Below are 18416 nucleotides of genomic sequence, written 5' to 3'. Positions count from 1 at the left end.
TGCTGCCATCTCTCCACACCCTTAGCACTACTTCCCTACCCTGGTCCCACGTCTTCCAGCCTTGCCCTCCTACAGCACCTTAGAGCAAGGGTACACAAACTTTTTCCCAAACAGGCCAGATAGTCAATATTTTCAATTTTGGGAGCCATAAGATCTGTCTCAACTACTCAGGTATGCTTACAGAACAAAGGCAACACTAGCAATAACAAATGAATGGCTATGACTGAGTTCCAATAACATTTTACTTGTAAAAACAGACAGTGAGCCCATGGGTCCATGGGCTACAGTTTGCCAATCCCTGATGGAACATCCAAACCATCTGTGGTTGTTTCAAGTACAAAGGGGAGTCTGGTCAGTAATGATACCTCTCCCAGCAGTGTTTACAAGGATAGTGTAAGACCAGTTGGGGGTACTTCCTCTTAATGTGTGTACACTCAGGAGTGTACTGAGAAATCACTGCATTGCATTGTGGGATAGTATCCTTTCTTTCCTTCCACTTCTGAACTTTTGCCCTAGACTTATGATAGAGGTCACTAAGAACTCTTCCCAGTTGAAAAAATTAATCTGTCACCTGCACCCCGGCCTTTCTGACTCTTTTTTAGAATGTTTATTGAGGTATAATTGACAAAGCAAATTGTAAGATATTTAAAGTGTACATGAGGATTCATTATACACTGCGAAAGGATTTCTACCACTGACTTAATGAACACATCCATCACCTCACATATTTATCTATTTTTTTTTTTTTGGATGAGAACGTTTAAGTTGTAATCTCTTCACACATTTCTATTATACAATATGGTATTATCAACTATGGTCACCTGTTATACATTAGATACTCAGAAGTTACTCATCTTCTAACTGAACTTTGTACCCTTTTACCCTCCTCTCACTATTTCCCCCCCACACCCCAGCCCCATGACAACTACCATTAGACTAGTTCTATGCATTTGACTTTTTTTTTTTTTTTTTTTTTTTAGATTCCACATATAAGTGATACCACATAATATTTGTCTTTGTCTGGCTTATTTCATTTAGCATAATGTCCTCCAGTTTCATCCATGTTGTTGCAAAAGGCAGAGTTTCCTTTTTTTTTAAGGTTGAACAATATTATATATATATAAATTCTGGATCCATTCATCCATTGATGAATACTTAGGTTGTTTCTGTGCCTTGGCTATTGTGAGTAGTGCTGCAGTGAATATGGGAGTATAGATACCACTTTGAGATCGTGATTTTGTTTCTTTTGGATACATATCCAGAAGTGGGTTTTTGAATTATATGGTAGTTCTATTTTTAATTTTTTGAGGAATCTCCATACCATTTGCCATAGTGGCTGTACCAATTACATTCCCACCAAGAACGTGTAAAGAATCCCTCTCTCCACATTCTTCCTGACATTTCTTATCTCTTGTCTTTTTGATGATAGCTATCCTAACAGGATTAAGATGCTATCTAATTTTGGTTTTGATTTGCATTTCCCTAATGATTGGTATTATTGAGCACCTTTTTATGTAGCTATTGGCCATTAGTATTTATTCTTTGAAAAAATGTCTAATTAGGTCCTTTGTCCATTTTTAATTTTTAATTTTAATTTTTTTATTTTTCACTATTATGTTGTAGGAGTCTCTTGTATAGTTTGGATTTTAACTGCTTTTCAGATATGTGGTTTTCCTCCATTCCATAACTTGTCTTTTCATTTTCTTATGATTTTCTTTCTTGTTCAGAAGCTTTTCAGTTTGATGTAGACCTGTTTGTTTATTTATTTATTTATTTTTATTTTGTTTTGCTTTTTTGACTTTGCTTTTGGTATCAAGTACAAAAAATCATTACCAAGAACGATACCACAAGGCTTACTTCCCATGTTTTTTTCCTAGGAGTTTGATGGATTCAGGTCTTATGTTCAAGGCTTTGATTTATTTTGAGTTGATTTTTTGTATTGTGTAAGTTAGGGGTCCAGTTTCATTATTGTGCATGTGGTTATCCACTTTCCCAACACCATTATTGAAGAGACTATCTTTTCCTCATTACCCATTCTTGGCTTCTTTGTCATAAATTAATTGAGCATATATGGGTTTCTTTCAGGACTCTTTTCTGTTCTATTAATCTATGTGTCTGTTTTTATGCCATTCTGTTTTGATTACGATAGCTTGAAATAGATGGTTTGAAATCAGGATGCCTGATGCCTCTAGCTTTGTTTCTTTTTTTCAAGATACCTTTGGCTATTTGGGGTCTTTTATGGGTCCCTACAAATTTTAGGATTGTTTTTTCTATATCTGAAAAAAATGCCAGTGCAACTTTGATGGGGTTTACATTGAATCTGTAGGTTGCATTGGGTAGTATGGACATTTTAACAATATCAATTCTTCCAATTTATGAACATGGAATATCTTTACATGTATTTGTGTCTTCTTCAATTTTTTTCATAAATGTCTTACACATTTCCAATGTACAGATCTTTCACCTTTTTGATTAAATTTATTTCTAAATATTATTCATTTCAATACTATTTTATGCATATGGGATTGTTTTAATATCTCTTTCTGATAGTTCGTTGTTAGTGTATAAAAATACACCCGATTTTTGTATATTGATTTTGTATCCTCCAACTTTACTGAATTTATTAATTCTAACAGTTTTTTGATGGAGTCTTAATATAATAATATAATATAATATAATATCATGTCATCTGCAAATAGTGAAAGTTTTACTTCCTTTTCAGTTTGTATGTATGTATTTCTTTTTCTTGCCTAATTGCTCTGGTAGGACTACCAATACTATGTTGAATAGAAATGAAAGAGTGAGCATTCATATTTTGTTCCTGATCTTAAAGGAAAAGCTTTTAGCTTTTCCCCATTGTGTTTGATGTTTGTTAACAGTGGTCTTGTTATAAATGGCTTTTATTATGTTGAGAAGTGTTCTATGAAAACTACTACATTTTGCCAAATGCTTTTTCTATGTCTATTTAGATTATCATATGATTTTTTTATCCTTCATTTTGTTAATATGGTGCATCATGCTGACTGATTTGCATGTGTTGAATCATCCTTGCATCTCAGAGATATGTCCCACCTGATCATAGTGTTTGATTTTTTTAATGTAATGTTGAATTTTGTTTGTTAACATTTTTTTTGAGGATTTTTACATGTATATAATCTGAGATGTTAGCCTGTAATCTTCTTTTCTTGTAGTGTCCTTGTCTTACTTTGCTATCAGGGTATTGCTGGCCTCATAAAATGACTTTGGAAGTGTTCCTTCTTCTATTTTTTGGAAAAGTTTGAGAAAAACTGGCATTAATTCTTCATTAAACGTTTGGTAAAATTGATCAGTGAAGCCATCTGGTCCTGGATTTCTCTTTGCTGGGACATCAATAGCCTTACTAGTAATTAGTCTAAGATTTTCTATTTCTTCATGATCTAGTCTTGGTAGGTTATATGTTTCTAGGAATTTATCCATTTCTTCTAGGTTGTCCAATTTGTGGATATATAATTGTTCATAGTAGTCTCATGATCCTCAGTATTTCTGTGTTATCAGCTATAATGTCTCCTCTTTAATTTCTGATTTTATTTATTTGAATCTTCTTAAACACAGTTGGTCTAGGCTAAACTTAGCTGGATTGAATGGACTTACTCATCTGCAATTTGCTGGTCCAAGAGAGTTCTATTCTTTACTGGCTTACTTTGGGCAACTTAACTAGGGAGGTTATGCTCCTCATGTCTCTCTTCTTCTTCCTGGAACCAAAAGGCTGAATGAGATATATTATTCTATGGCAATGATGGAGACCCAAAAGATCAAGTCCCATCGTGGAACCTCAATTCAAGCCTTGCTTATATCATGCCTGCCAAAATTCCATTGATCAAAGCGAGTTCCATGGATAAATTCAGGCCACCAAACAATTATAAGAGGATTTAAGAAGGGGGTGGATTCAGGGAAGTATGAGAATTTTAACTCAGATATGCAATCTTCCCAAAACTGAAAATTAGGCAAAATTTAGGTATAACTAGCTTTCAGTCAAATTCCATCTACATGATCTTGAGTTTAGTTTTTTCAAACTGTAAAGCAAGGAAGGTGATACCTACCATGAAAGATCGTTTGTGTGATTGTGAGGATTAAATGAGATGATGTGAAATGTGTGAAGTGTCTCACACAAAGTTGATCAGTAAATGTTCTGTATTCTACAAAATAGAACAGATCCTTTCTCAGCTTTTAAAAATTATTCTAGTATAATGAAAACTATAGATATCAACAAGGATAAGCAAACAGTAATCTAGAATGCTCTGCCCTATGTAACATCAAATTTATAGTAATTAAATCCACAAGTTAAGAAAATCTAATTTTCTTCAACACAGTTTTCAGAGTTGACAACTTGAAAATTTACTCATTTGAGAAAGACACACATACACAATAACAACTTGGATATCTACTAATAATTCTATTAGTTTAGAAGGTGATTCTGTGGTCTTTACAGAAGTAGTAATATATTATTATTGAGCCAACTACTGATTCTTTCCCAACAACTTTTAATTTTCATGGTTAAGCTACAAATTTCCTTCCCTGTAATTTGAAAGCAAAATATTTGAATTCTCATATAAATTTCATGTAATTATAAAGTGTTCAATAAGGCCTAGACAAGTGATGTATTATTTTTAATTCTTTGTCCTGTAATGACCATGATTAATTAAATATATGGAAAAATGTATTAACTGTCTTTCTCCAGGCTTAAGTCTCACATCTATCTCTTGGATTTCAATCAATAGCACTGATTTTAGAATTGAATACATTAATCCTAATTTAAAATCATTAGTCTCTAACTTAGAAATTTTTTCACCTGGCTCTGAGGTCAAGCAGCCTTGCTATTCCTTAAGAACTTTGTTGTGCAACTTTAGAACTTATTTCAAGGAGTTAGAGTAACTAAAATACCAAGGATTTCTGCCCCCACCCCCCTCCCTTAAGCAGCTCCTCAGGGAAGATGGATTGGACTGGGATGGGTTATAATTCTTTTTTCTACAATGTTCATGACATGCACTAATGAAAATGTTCACCTTTATGTTCCTCTTGATTATAACCAAGGAATTTTTGATGCTACATAGGCATAAATTTTTGTTTCTTGATCATAAGAGGACAGGCTGGTTGTGGAATCTAATTGCTAAAAAGATGAAATTTGAGAACTAGAGGTCATTAGGAAGTTGTAATTCTTTCCCACATCCTGACAAATAATCAAAATTCCATTTTTTAAATTTGAAGTTAAATTTTATTTTCTTAGTTTGCCTCAGGCATTAACACTTTCAAAGACAACTATCTTGTGTATAGTGAACCCCGTAGAAAACTCATCTTCCAACATAAATGTAAACATACATTTATAAGTTGGCTGAAAAATACCCTTCTGAGGTCTATAGCAGTAGATAACTGTGGGGGGGGGGTTCTTTTGACTCTTGCACCATTAAAAATAGTGCATTAATTAACAGAAGACAGTAGTGATTGGTTAGAAACTCAGAAAGACGACTGATGTCTGATTTGTTTCCTTTGTCCAGAATGTGATGTGTGACATTCAGGTACAGGTGAGGATTATGAATAATTGTCACCAACACTGAAACAGTTATATAAGAAAAACAGCTTTATGGCTATATTTTATTGGTTTCTATTGAAACAGAATCTATATATATATTCCTTGTGATATTAGAAAATTTCCAAACTTTCAGGGCACCTGGGTGGCTCAGTCTGTTAAGCATCTGCTTTCGGCTCAGATAGTGATCTTGGAGTCCTGGGATTGAACCCCGTATTGGGCTCTCTGCTCAATGGGGAGCATGCTTCTCCCTCTGCCTCTCCCCCTGGCTCGTTCTCTTTCTCTAATAAATAAATTAAACCTTAAAAAAAAGTTCCAAACTTTCAATTCTCTAACCTTCAAATCCTTAAATGAATCTATTTAGCTATCAGTTAATCTATGTATCTATCTATTTAATGTATATGGAATAAAGATTTTCTTCATCTATGACTTGATCAAAATATAATAATGGTTATTCAACACTCAACTTGCTAGGGCAGGTGACTTGGAAGTTAGTTGTGCCTCCAACCTATAAAAAAAAGGAAGAGGAAGTCTTTAACTTTCTCATTTCTCAGGCTTATTCTGAGGATCAAATGAGAAAATGAACAACAGCAATACTTTGTAAGCTGTGAGATCTGAGATACTATGACATCAAGGAAATATTTTGTGTTCTACTATTTGTGATACAGTGGAAAGATGACAGTACAGGCTCTGGTATTAAATTATTCACATTGGTTCCTTCATCTATGAAATGGAAAGAAAAACATTTGGATTTAAAGTTTTTGGAAAGCCTCTAATACCTTTCCTGAAATACACATCACAGGCTCAAAAGTGATGAGTATTATTATTATTAATATAACAAAAGGGATGAAGATCTGATCTAAATGAGGAGGCTATTTCTAGGTATATGCACTACTCAGACAAGTTCACATGACATTGCCAAAATTGTCCACTGAGAAACAGGACCACAGGCATTAGGTAGGAAAATATGAAGAAAAGCATAGCTCTTAATAGGGAAGGAAGTGGCAAGATTAGAGGGTTCAAGGAAAGCTTTTTGTAATAAAGGAATCAAAACAAGGTTTAAAACTGTGCCAGTGACTGCGCATGTGTAACTGGGACTAAGGGGAAGAAAATGTTGAGATATCTGTGGACATGTCTCTTTCTGTAGTTCAGTTGAGGTGCCATCATCATCTGGCAAAAAACAAATTTACTGAATAACAATGGCATCCATAATTTTACATCATCTATAGATATGTGTTGGGGACATTTAGAACATGCATACTCATATGCAATGTATTTGAACTTGATTTCCAATTTTAAAGTTCTTTATATTTCAAAGTCCACTATTATTACCATTTGGCGTTATTTATTCTTTGTTAGAGTCAGGTTAACTACCTGCTGCCATCTGCATTAATCCAGGCCTTTACTCCTGACATCCACCTGCATTGAATACCTTTTTTTTTTTTCTGTTCAATTCCTCCCATCTTTTTAAGCTTCAGCTGAAGTTTGAGTTCTTACATGAAACTTTCTCTGAATTTTCCATTATACTCTAATCTCCCTTTTTTCTGATCTTCTATTGAACTTAAGCTGTAACACTCCGTTTAGGACATGCCCCATCTCTAATTTTGTCACATTATGTTAATCTTGTCATTCCATTAAGCTTGTAAAACCCTTGTGAGCGCAGTCCGGGGAAGAGTGAGAATTGGTTCTCTCTCAACCTCCATTCTACTTCCTTTCAAGCTGAAGAAATCAGAAAGCTAAGGACATTCCTAGACTTCCTGGCCACTAAGATTCCAGAAGAGAATGAGTTTCCACTAGTTGGATTTACTTTGAGAACTAGAGAGTAGGAATGAGGCAGAAGCCACGTGTTTGGCACCTCGTTGATTACACTAATGTGCAAGGTTATTAGCCATGTGCTGTTTTCTGCAGGGACATTCTTGCGTCCATTTTCCATCTTACCAGACAGACACACCTCAGTAGCAGTAGCAGTAGCTATGGTGGTGGCTTTTCTACCCCATCTGCATCATTCAGCAACAGGGGTGTGTTTTTTTAACTCCTGGCACCAACAAAAAGAAAAAAAAATCAAATCAAATCAAAATCAGTAGCTCCTGAAGGTCTTAACTTGACCATGTACTTGAAGTTTTCCAAAGTATTTCTAAGCACCTATTTCTTTCTGTTAAAACTCTTGCAGTTGATAATTCCTACAGTGATTTCTACGTTCAGCATTGAGTCCTGATTGATATAGTGGTCAGATATTAAGTGTCATTATATCTGACAGCTTCTTATACTAAGTAGGAGATCTACTAAGATATCAATAAACACTTGAATGATTGTATTAGCTATTTGTTGCTATATAATAAATTACACCCAAAACTTGACAGCTTAATACAGAAGAACATTTATTTTATCATAGTTTCTGAGAAGGGAAGTCAGGCAGCAGGGAGTGGTTTAACTGGATGGTTCTGACATCTCTCAGGAGGTTGTAGTCAATGTTTAGGCTGATGTCAGCAGAAAGCTTGACTGAGACTGTAGGACACATTTCCAAGCACATTTATGTGGCTGTTGATAGCAGCCTTCACTTTCTCACTGGGGGTTGCTCAGAGGCCCCAGTTACCTCAACACATGGACCCTCTGTTATGCTGCTCATGACATGACAGCTAACTTTCCGAGAACAAGTGATCTAAGGGAAGGGGTTAGTGGGAAAGGGAGAGAGAGAGACCAGCAAAATGAAAGGCACAGTGTCTAATGTAATCTATGTTAGAACTAAAGCACCATTGGGGCACCTGGGTGGCTCGGTTGGTTAAGCAGTGGGCTCTTGATTTTGGCTCAGGTCGTGATTTCAGGGTCCTGGGATCCAGCCCCGAGTGTGTGGAGCCTGCTTCAGGATTCTCTCTTTCTCCCTCTGACCTTCCCCCCACCAAAAAAAAAATAAATCTTAAAAAAAAAAAAAAGAAGTTAAGCACCATTATTTCTAAAAATTTCTCACATAGCCCAACCTTGTTACAGTGTGGGACTGGACTACAATACAGTCTGAATTCCAGGCCATGGGGGCTATCTTGGAGGCAGTCTGCCCTCTCCACCAATAATTCATGTCTATCCTACATGCAAAATATTCTCACCCTTCTCCAAGGCCCCTGAGTCTAACCCCATTACAGCTTCAGTGTGATATCCAGAATCTTGTCGTCTAATCAGGTCCAGGTAGAGGGAGGTCTACTCGTACGCAATTCCTTAAGAAAAGATTCTTGAGTTGGGATCCTTTCAATTTGGAGTCCTGTGAACTAAAGAGACATATGATCCTGTCCCCCATAGACACACCCCCCCCAATGTACAATGGCGGGGCAGGCACAGGAGAACTACTCTAAGAACTCCTATTCAAAAATTGGAGAAACAGGAGGCACACTCACTGATGCACAGCTATTCTAAAATCCATCCAGGCAAGCAATGAAAATTCTTTCCTTAAAACTCAGTTCAATTCCTGCTTGTAAATGAGTTACTCTGGTTCTGGGGTCCACCCTTTGGGATCTTTGTTCTGTGCAGAGTTATCCTTTATGTTTCACAAAAAGGAAATTTGTGTTTACAGCTGCTTCCTGTTTGCAGAAGCTTGAAAATCCAAAGGCTTTCATTTTCTACTCTCTTTCAGTCAAGCTTTCTGTGATTCTTCAAATATAATTTTCTTTAAAAAATATTTTGGTCTCCTTGAATCCTGTTAAGGTTCATTCCATTAAACAAAAACCACAGTCACAAATCCTTTCGAAGTAAGTCCTTCTCGACCTGAGCTGCTAAAACCACTAAGGGATACTCCCTTAAACTTCTTCAGGGCCCTGTTGTTTGAAGGGATTTGTGAGTTATATCCTAACATCTTCAGAAAACCCTTTATCTGACTCAGTAGTACTCTGAAATTTCAACTTCGGTTTTTCTAAGGTTTGAACAATGGTACACCCTCTACTTTATCTTAGAAGACTTTATTTCCCCCCCTGATGGTGACTGAATTCACTCTTTGCTAAGAAGCCATATATTAATTTAGCACTATTTGTAGCCTGAAAAACCTCTAAGCATTCCAGACCATCAATCAAGTAAGTTCCAGTTCCTTCCTGTTCAGCACTTTTTCATTAGCTTATCCTTTTCTTCCTGCATTTTACAATAAGCTCAAGAACATACCAGGTAGCATCTTCTGGCTGGAGTTCTCCTGATCTAAATTATGCTGTTCAGTAGGTCGGTTTTCTACTTTCCACTTTACTGAAGTGTTGCTAAACTTTCTGTCAGTGTATAATAAGGATTCCCTTTTTACTAGTTTCCCATAAGATAGTCATCCTTCCTTTAGGCCTTCACTGTCAGCCTCTTTGAAGGCCATGAGATGCATTAAACTTCCAGTAATGTTCTCGGCAAAGTCTTTCCAGCTTCTGTCCACTTCCCAGTTTCCACGCCACCCCTGTATTTTTAGGTATTTGTTATATAGCAACACATACCTGGTAGCAAAATCCGTATTAGTTATCTATTGTTGTGTAACAATTAACCCCAAAATGTCAACAGCTTAAAACCTATATATTTATCATCTCACAAATTTTCAGAGGGTCAGGGATTCAGGAGCAGCTTAACTATAAGATTCTGTCTCAGAACTTCTCATAACATTGCAGTCAAGAAGTCCATCTGGGATGAAGTCATCTGAAACCTTGTGTGGGACTAGAGAATACACTCCCAAGTTTTCTATCATGGCTATTGGCAGGAACTCAAAGTTTCTTTTTTTTTTTTAAGATTTTGTTTACTTATTTGAGAGAGAGAGCATGAGGAGGGGAGAAGCAGGGAGAAGCAAGCTCCCCACTGAGCAGGGAGCCCGATGCTGGGCTCGATCCCAGGACCCTGAGATCATGACCTGAGCTGAAGGCAGATGTTTAACCGACTGAGCCACCAAGATGCCCCAGGAACTCAAAGTTCCTCACTGGCTATTGGACAGAGGCCTCTGTTATTCTCCACAAGGGTATCCCCATAAGGTCTGCTCACAATTCTCAGACAAAATGATCTGGGGTAGAGAGAGAAGGCAGTCAAAATGGGAGATGCAGTGCCTTCTATAACTTAATCTCAGAAGTAACACACTATATTGCTTTTCCTGTGTTCTATTAGTTACACAGACTAATCCTGATACAATGTGGGGGGATTCTACACAGAGATGAATACCATTAGGAAGCTGGGATCATTGGGATCCATTTTAAGAATATCTGTTTACCCTAATGGTTGAAAGATTCCCAGATAATGTGTCATGTTTTTCTTGTTAAATGTTGTAGCTTAAGAGTTTATTGAGTACTTATATCTGGCATGAAATTTTGAATGTAAATATACTTAATTAATAACACATTTTATGAGCCATATATATTAGAGTTCTCCAGGGATACAAAACTGATAGGATATGTTGTGTGTATGAGCATGGGTGTGTGTGTGTGTGTGTGTGTGTGTGTGTGTGTGTGTGTGTGTGTGTAAAGAGAGAGAGAGAGATACACAGAGAGATAGAGAGAGAAAAAAGGAAGGAAGGGAGGGAGGGAGGGAGGAAGAAAGAAAGAAAGAAAGAAAAAGAAGAAAGAAAGAAAGAAGGAAAGAAAGAAAGAAAGAAAAAGAAAGGAAGGAAGAAGGAAGGAAGGAAGGAAAGAAGGAAGGAAGGAAGGAAAGAAAGAAAGAAAGAAAGAAAGAAAGAAAGAAAGAAAGAAAAAGAAAGAGAAAGAAGAAGAAGAAAAAGAAATGAAGAAAAAGAGAGAGAAGTTTATTTTAAGGAATTGACTCACATGATTATGTAGTCTGGTAACTCAAAAACCTTAAGATGGGTCAATTGGCTGGAGACCCACACAAGAGCCAATGTTGTAAGGTCAAGTCCAAAGACTTCCAGGCTAGAGTCCTAGAAAGAAAAGAGAGTCAGTGTTTAAGTTCAAGTCAGAAGGCAGTATGCTGGAGAATCCCCCTTGCTCTAGAGAGATCAGGCTTTTGTTCTATTCAGGATTTCAATTGATTGGATGAGGCCCATCCACATTAAAACCAGCAATCTGGGGCGCCTGGGTGGCTCATTTGTTAAGCGTCTGCCTTCGGCTCAGGTCATGATCCCAGAGTCCTGGGATCGAGCCCCGCATCTGGCTCCCTTCTCAGAGGGAAGCAATTTGACCATCTGATGGCATTGTAGACCCTGAGGAGAAAAAGAACAGAGTGAGTGAATAGAAAGTGCTTTTGTTTTGGTGCTCTAGGAAGCCTACTGCAAGAACACCAAAAGAAAGCGAGATATATTATTTCCCTTTTTCAAGAGACTGCCATGCTGTATTGGGCTTGGAGGGAGAAATTGGAAGCTGACAGCACTGGCTGGACTCTAAATAAAGCAAGGTAATAGAGCAATTAAAGCCTGCATTCGTGCCCAAAGGGAGAGATTGTGTGTCGGGAACACCATGGTGAGTAGAAGCTTAGACTGGTTTATGATCAACATGAATAATACCAGCAATACTAGTAGGGAATTATAACAAAGATAAGAACTTCTGTGTGAACAACTAGGACCTGGAAGCTCCTAAGACTGCATTAAAGAACCAAAGATGACCTCAATTGCACCTATTGGTTAGGGAGGGCTGGGAACATTTGGTTTACAAGGGGTATATACATGATTTCCAAGTTTTCTATTTTCTAGAACAAAGCCATATCCTTATATAGTGTTCTTTGTCTTTTAAAAAAAAAAGCAGCAGTTTATACCCATCAAATATTCACTTTCCTTATCCTCATTTGAGAGAGAAGAAAACATTATATAGAAAAAAATGCACGCTGGGTAACAAGTAGTGAAAGCTCTAGTCCTCATGTCAGGTACTATACAAATACTTTCACCTAATTTCTTAGAACCTGTTTCTACTGCCAAAAAATGAGAATATTAGTCCCATCATTGAGTTATAGGCTAAAAAATTTAAATGAGAAGTATTTGTGAAAGACTTAGGTAGAGAGCTCTATATGAACACACTGAAGCATAATTACTTGAATTGATTATGATTATTTGATTGATTATGATTATTTGATTGAAGAGCTATCCCCAGTCAGGAACCAAACAAAATTCTACCTTTCAGTACATGCCTTTAAGTACAACACTCTGTGACTGAGTACAAAGATATTATTTATACATTTAATAATTTCATTGGCACTTATTCTTTTTAAAATTATTATTATTATTCCACTAGCACTTATTCTTAACCAAACATCATGATTATCTTTGCTTTCAAGGTGTGACTTAATTTACTTGATGCTAAATAATTCTGCAATCCGACTACCCATGTTTAGGCAATGGGCTCTAGTCCTGCAAATCCCTAGCCAATTCTAATAAGGTGTTCCTTCTAAGCAAAAAGGATAAAAAAGGGCCAAATAGTATATATTTTAGGCCTTGTGGGTAATATGGTCTCTATTGCAATGACCCAGCTCTGCCATTGTATCTGGAAAGAAGCCATAGATAATATGCTAACAATGGCTGTTTTGCAATATAATATACATTATTTATGTAAGCAGGCATCAGGCAAGACTTGGCCCAAAAGTTCAACTTTGTTGACCCCTGTTTTAAATGATTACTATAATATATTTTGGTGACTTTATGTATATAGTCTGAAGAGATTTCCTATTTCTTGTCTTCAGATATACTTATTTTACAAGTAAAAAAAATTCAAATGCATAGATAGATCATAGATGATAGATGATGAAAGATAGGTAAATAGATGATAGATAGGTAGAGAGATGATAGATAGATGATACATAGATATATCGATAGATAGATGATAGATGATTGATAGATGATAGATAGATGATAGATGATAGATCGATAGATCGATAGATAGATGATAGAAGATAGATAGATTTTAGGTGATAGATAGATGATAGATGATAGATAGATTGATAGATAGATGATAGATAGATGATAGATCGATAAATGGTAGATAGATAGATGGTAGATGATAGATCGATAGATCGATAGATAGATGATAGATGATAGATCGATAGATGATAGATGATAGGTAGATAGATAGATAGATAGATCGATAGATGGTTAGATGATAGATAAAAACAAACCCTATATCTCACTCCACAATAAAGACCTGTTATTATTTTATACTTCTGGATTTTTTTCAAAGATGTTAAACTACAGACAAAATACTTTTGTTACTACCCAAAGTCACCTTCCCTTTATACTCTCTCTTCTTGAGGAAATCATTGTGATGATTTTCATGGATTTTTGGATTTAAAGAAATATTTATATGAATATAAGCAAATATAGAACAAATCCATAAAAAAATATAGATTTTATTTATATATATGAGCATGGCTGCCTGCCATTTGTTTATTACCTATACCAGTGCATACCAGTGGTATATAAATATATTGTTTTCCCACATCCTAGTGAACATTTGATATTGTCATGTTTTTAATTTTTGCCAATTCAAGGAATAAAAAAAAATCCATTTTTAATCTTTGCCATTTTCAATGGATTCAATTCAATCATCTTGTTGTTTTAATCTACATTCTCTGATTACAAATGAATTTAAACTAATATATGTTTATTAGCTGTGGTAGGCTGAATAATGTCCCCCTCATATCCATACCCCAATCTCCAGAACCTATGAATATGTTACCTTATATGGAAAGAGAAATTTTTTTTAAAAGATTTTATTTATTTATTTAAGAGAGAGAATGAGAGAGAGAGAGAGAGAGCATGAGAGGGGGGAGGGTCAGAAGGAGAAGCAGACTCCCTGCTGAGCAGGGAGCCCGATGCGGGACTTGATCCCGGGACTCCAGGATCATGACCTGAGCTGAAGGCAGTTGCCCAACCAACTGAGCCATCCAGGCACCCCTAGAAAGAGAAACTTTTTAAAGATTTTTATATGGGAGGATCATCCTGGATTATCTGAATTCTCCCAATCCAATCCCATGAGCTCCTAAAAGCATAAAAGATCGAAGAAGAGTCAAAGAAAACTGATCTGAGGACTCCACCTGCCATTGCTGGTTTTAAAAATGTGGGAAGGGAACCAGTTTTCAAGGAATGTGGCATCCTCTAGAAACTGGGAATGATTCAATTTACAGCTTGCAGGAAAGTGAGGACCTTGGTACTGTGACCTCAAGAAACAGAATTCTGCCAAAAACCCAAAGGTATGGGAAACAGGCTCTCCCAAAGAGCCTCCAGAAAGAAAGAAAGCCTGCTGATGACTTGATTTTAATACTTTGAAAACTGTGTCAGACTTCTGACCTCAAGAACTATGAGATAATAAATTTATGTTATTTAAGCCACTGACTTTATAGTAATTTATTATAACAACTATAGAATTAGACATTAGTATTTATTCTTTTGTGGTTACCTGTTCTTATCCCTTGCCCATTTTTCTATCAGTTTGCTGGGTTTGCTTATTAATTTGTAGTTCTTTGTACATTTTGTTTAATAATCCCTTGTTATAGACTCTATTATATGTTACAAAAATTTGCTTTAAGTCTATCACATGTCTTTTAACTTTGTTTATGGTTATCTTGATTAACAGATGACTTTAATTTAATGTAGGAAAATTTACCAAAATATGTCCAATAAGGTTATGCTTTTGTTGTCTTAAGAAAGCAGTCTTGGGGCACCTGGCTGGCTCCGTCAGTAGAGCATGTGACTCTTGATCTCAGGGTTGTAAGTTCAAGCCCCACATTGGGTGTAGAGATTACTTAAAGATAAAATCTTAAAAAAAGAAAAATAGAAACAAAGCAGTCTTTGTTTCATTAGAGACAACTAGACTATCTGCTGACTTTATCAATAAGCTAATTTCTAGGTTGAGTGCTGATAATGTAAATTGGCTTTTTGAGTTACATGAAATAAGATACAAAAAAGAAGAGTAAAAAAAGAGCTAAAAAGAAAATATGAAATTGTACTTTGCAGTTGTTATCCACTATAACATTTAGTTTCCATTTTATTATTTTAAACAGTATAAAACTGACTGTTTTGAGTTTAAACAGTAAAATATTGGCCATTTCACACAATTTGACATATATACTCTTACATAATCTAGCAAAGTTTAGTTTTTACATAGGTCATGATAAATGCTCATTTTATTCAGGTAATTCAAATTCCTACAATAGATTTTAACCATTTTCTAGGTTATTAGAAAGTTTATAAATAGCAATTTTAAAGTTACCATTAAAGGATACACAGGAAATACTCAACAATGTCAGACAAGATAGTTCTTCAGCCATCTACTATGTCTTTCCTTGGCCTTTTAATTCCCAGAGTTTAGAACTGAAGATTAGACCCGCGGATGGTCGGAAAACATTTCGCCTGGCCTGACTTTCTCACTTAAATCCTATTTATAGATTACGATTGTTATGCAATCCAATAATTTTCCATAGCAGGTTTACCCAAGTTTCTAGTTCATTTTTCAGCTTATACCCTTTCAGATAGGTGTTTTTGTCTGCCTTGCATGGATTTGAAAGATTGCTAGAGCAGACGTTAGCAGAGTTTTCAGTTGGAACGTCTTTGCTTTCTTGCAGAAATGCAAGCTATCATTACTTGAAAACTGGATTTGAAATGTTTTGTGTCATTGCTATTGTTGCTGTTGTTTCTTTTTAATTGAAATCAGGCAAAGAAGGGAGTCAAATCCAAACACTAACCCTTGTTGCCTGATGGATAGAGTGACCTCAAATCTCTCACACAACATGCTATGCAACTTTATGGATTTGATAATGGAAATATAATTTCTGTATGTAGTGCAAGCTTTTATATATTAAACCAGTGGGAGGCAGAGAGTATAGAAAGCTTTCTATTGTTAATGAAGCTTTTCATTATCTGGCGATGTGATTCAGGAAATACCTAATGCATTTGCTTCAAAGTCCAAATTTTGTGGTGGCAGATGGAATTAGTCGAAGAATACCCAAAAGCCAATTCTCTTTCTGAAGAAATAAAAATAATGATGACAAATATTGTTATTAAAATTATTTCTTTCATCAGGGGTCTAAGTATTTTATTAACCAGAGGTACAGCCTGGTATAATTTCAGGGTAAAAATAAAGCTCCCTTTTCCCTCCTTCTTACACACAAAGATTTTTAGGATAAAATTAAAGCACATTTTAATAATGACTTTCTTCCACAGGTTAGATGAAATTAACTAGAATTTAGATAGAAACCAGTACATGATTCATTTATCTGAGATTTTTTAACATTTTCAGACTAGTTAAATACCAGTTAGTCTATTTATTAGTGAATATTAGTACACCATGGCCATCTTAAGGACTTAGTGGGCGAATTGGGGAAAGAATTTATGTCAGTTTTCTTTTTTTTTTTTTTTTAAAGATTTTATTTATTTATTTGAGAGAGAGAATGAGGTAGAGAGAGAGCACGAGAGGGAAGAAGGTCAGAGGGAAAAGCAGACTCCCTGCTGAGCAGGGAGCCCGATGTGGGACTCGATCCCGGGACTCCAGGATCATGACCTGAGCCGAAGGCAGTCGCTTAACCAACTGAGCCACCCAGGCGCCCATTTATGTCAGTTTTCTTAAGAATGGTCTACAGAACCGTACTCCATAAGATTCTCTAAAAAGAAGAAAAAATAGATGCATTTGAAACTGGTCTCTCTATATATTTATTATATATGTGTGTGTCTATATTATTTATACATGTGTGTTTATATATATATATAACAGCCTAAATTGACATTTTTAAGTTTCTGAGAAGTACTGCCATAAGGAAATTTGTCTGACTTATTTAAACCAGTTTTTCCCAAATATATTTGCCAACAGAGCTTTTGTCTTAAATAATACCTGTTGATACCTTTAAAAACAACATTTCCAGAAAACACACACTGTGAAACTTTGATTACCGATGAGATCAGCGTCCTAAATATTCAAGTTCTTGTTCTGAAGATTTTTTTTTAATATACAGTTGATCCTTGAACAACAGGGGGGTTAAGGAGGCTGACCCCTGTGTAGTCAAAAACCTGCATATAACTTTTGACCTCCCAAAGACTTAACTACTAATAGACAAGTGTTGACCAGAAGCCTTACCAATAACATAAATAGTCAAGATATTTTGTATGTATATTTTTATGATAAAGTAAGCTAGAGGAAAGAAAATGTTATTAATAAAATCATAAACGAGAGAAAATACACTTATACTACGATATTATATTGAAAAAAAAAAAAAGCTGTATAGGCAGACCCACACAATTCAAACCCGTGTTGTTCAAGGGTCAACTGTATTTTATTTTAAATTCTGGCCATGATCTACACAGAATGAGGATACTATACAGCCAAATATTTTGCATTGTCCCTTTCCACTCCAAAAAATGAAATTGGCCACATCTGTTGCACTGCTGTCAACCACCTCAAGTTGGAGAAAATTACCTTCTTCAAAAAGAAAACAAAAGAAGTGCATACGATTCCTTCTCCTCTGTTTACCAATTAACCATAATGGTGAGTCATCATTTTTTTCCTGTGAATAACAAAATTACTAATGTATAAACACAAAGTATGTCTGTTTTTAATCGGGAATCTGAACCCTGTCAGAATATTTCAGATATCTTTTTTATTAATGCTATGGCCAGGCAACAGAGGTTTGATTATATGTAGCCATGTAGCTATCCATTTTCTTAATATTAGACTTGAAATTCCACTTGGGCAGATGCCAAACACTAAAAGAGCTTGATTATATACGTGACTATCCTAATCCAGACATAGAAACTTACCTATCTGCAAATTACAGAGAGGATGAGCTCAATTAGGGAGGAAATTATGATTTCGCTTTTTCAGTGAATTAAGCCACTTTTTTAAAGAGTTCGGGAACATTACACATAAGGAGTCAATAAAGAAAATTATTTTTTTATTCATTCAAAAAGTATTTATTAAAGAATGGACATAAATATAAGACA

The 18416-nt window shown here is 35.6% G+C and overlaps 1 long non-coding RNA gene across 1 annotated transcript; it reads right to left on the bottom strand.

Annotated features, from left to right (window-relative positions):
• Window positions 1–7971: 7971 nt before the first annotated feature.
• On the bottom strand, window positions 7972–15825 carry LOC141373598 (uncharacterized). Its single transcript, XR_012379781.1, has 3 exons — window positions 15697–15825; window positions 11314–11423; window positions 7972–8222 (listed from the first exon to the last, which is right to left on the bottom strand). It is a non-coding gene; the product is annotated as an uncharacterized lncRNA (long non-coding RNA).
• Between the last annotated feature and the right edge of the window lie 2591 nt (window positions 15826–18416).

The sequence above is a fragment of the Callorhinus ursinus genome, unplaced genomic scaffold (assembly GCF_003265705.2).
Source record: "Callorhinus ursinus isolate GAN/ISIS: 27379988/994484 unplaced genomic scaffold, GSC_fseal_2.0 scaffold1, whole genome shotgun sequence".
Taxonomy (NCBI): Eukaryota; Metazoa; Chordata; class Mammalia; order Carnivora; family Otariidae; genus Callorhinus; species Callorhinus ursinus.
The sequence above is the reverse complement of the archived record's forward strand: the minus strand, read 5'-3'. Positions and strand labels throughout refer to the sequence as shown.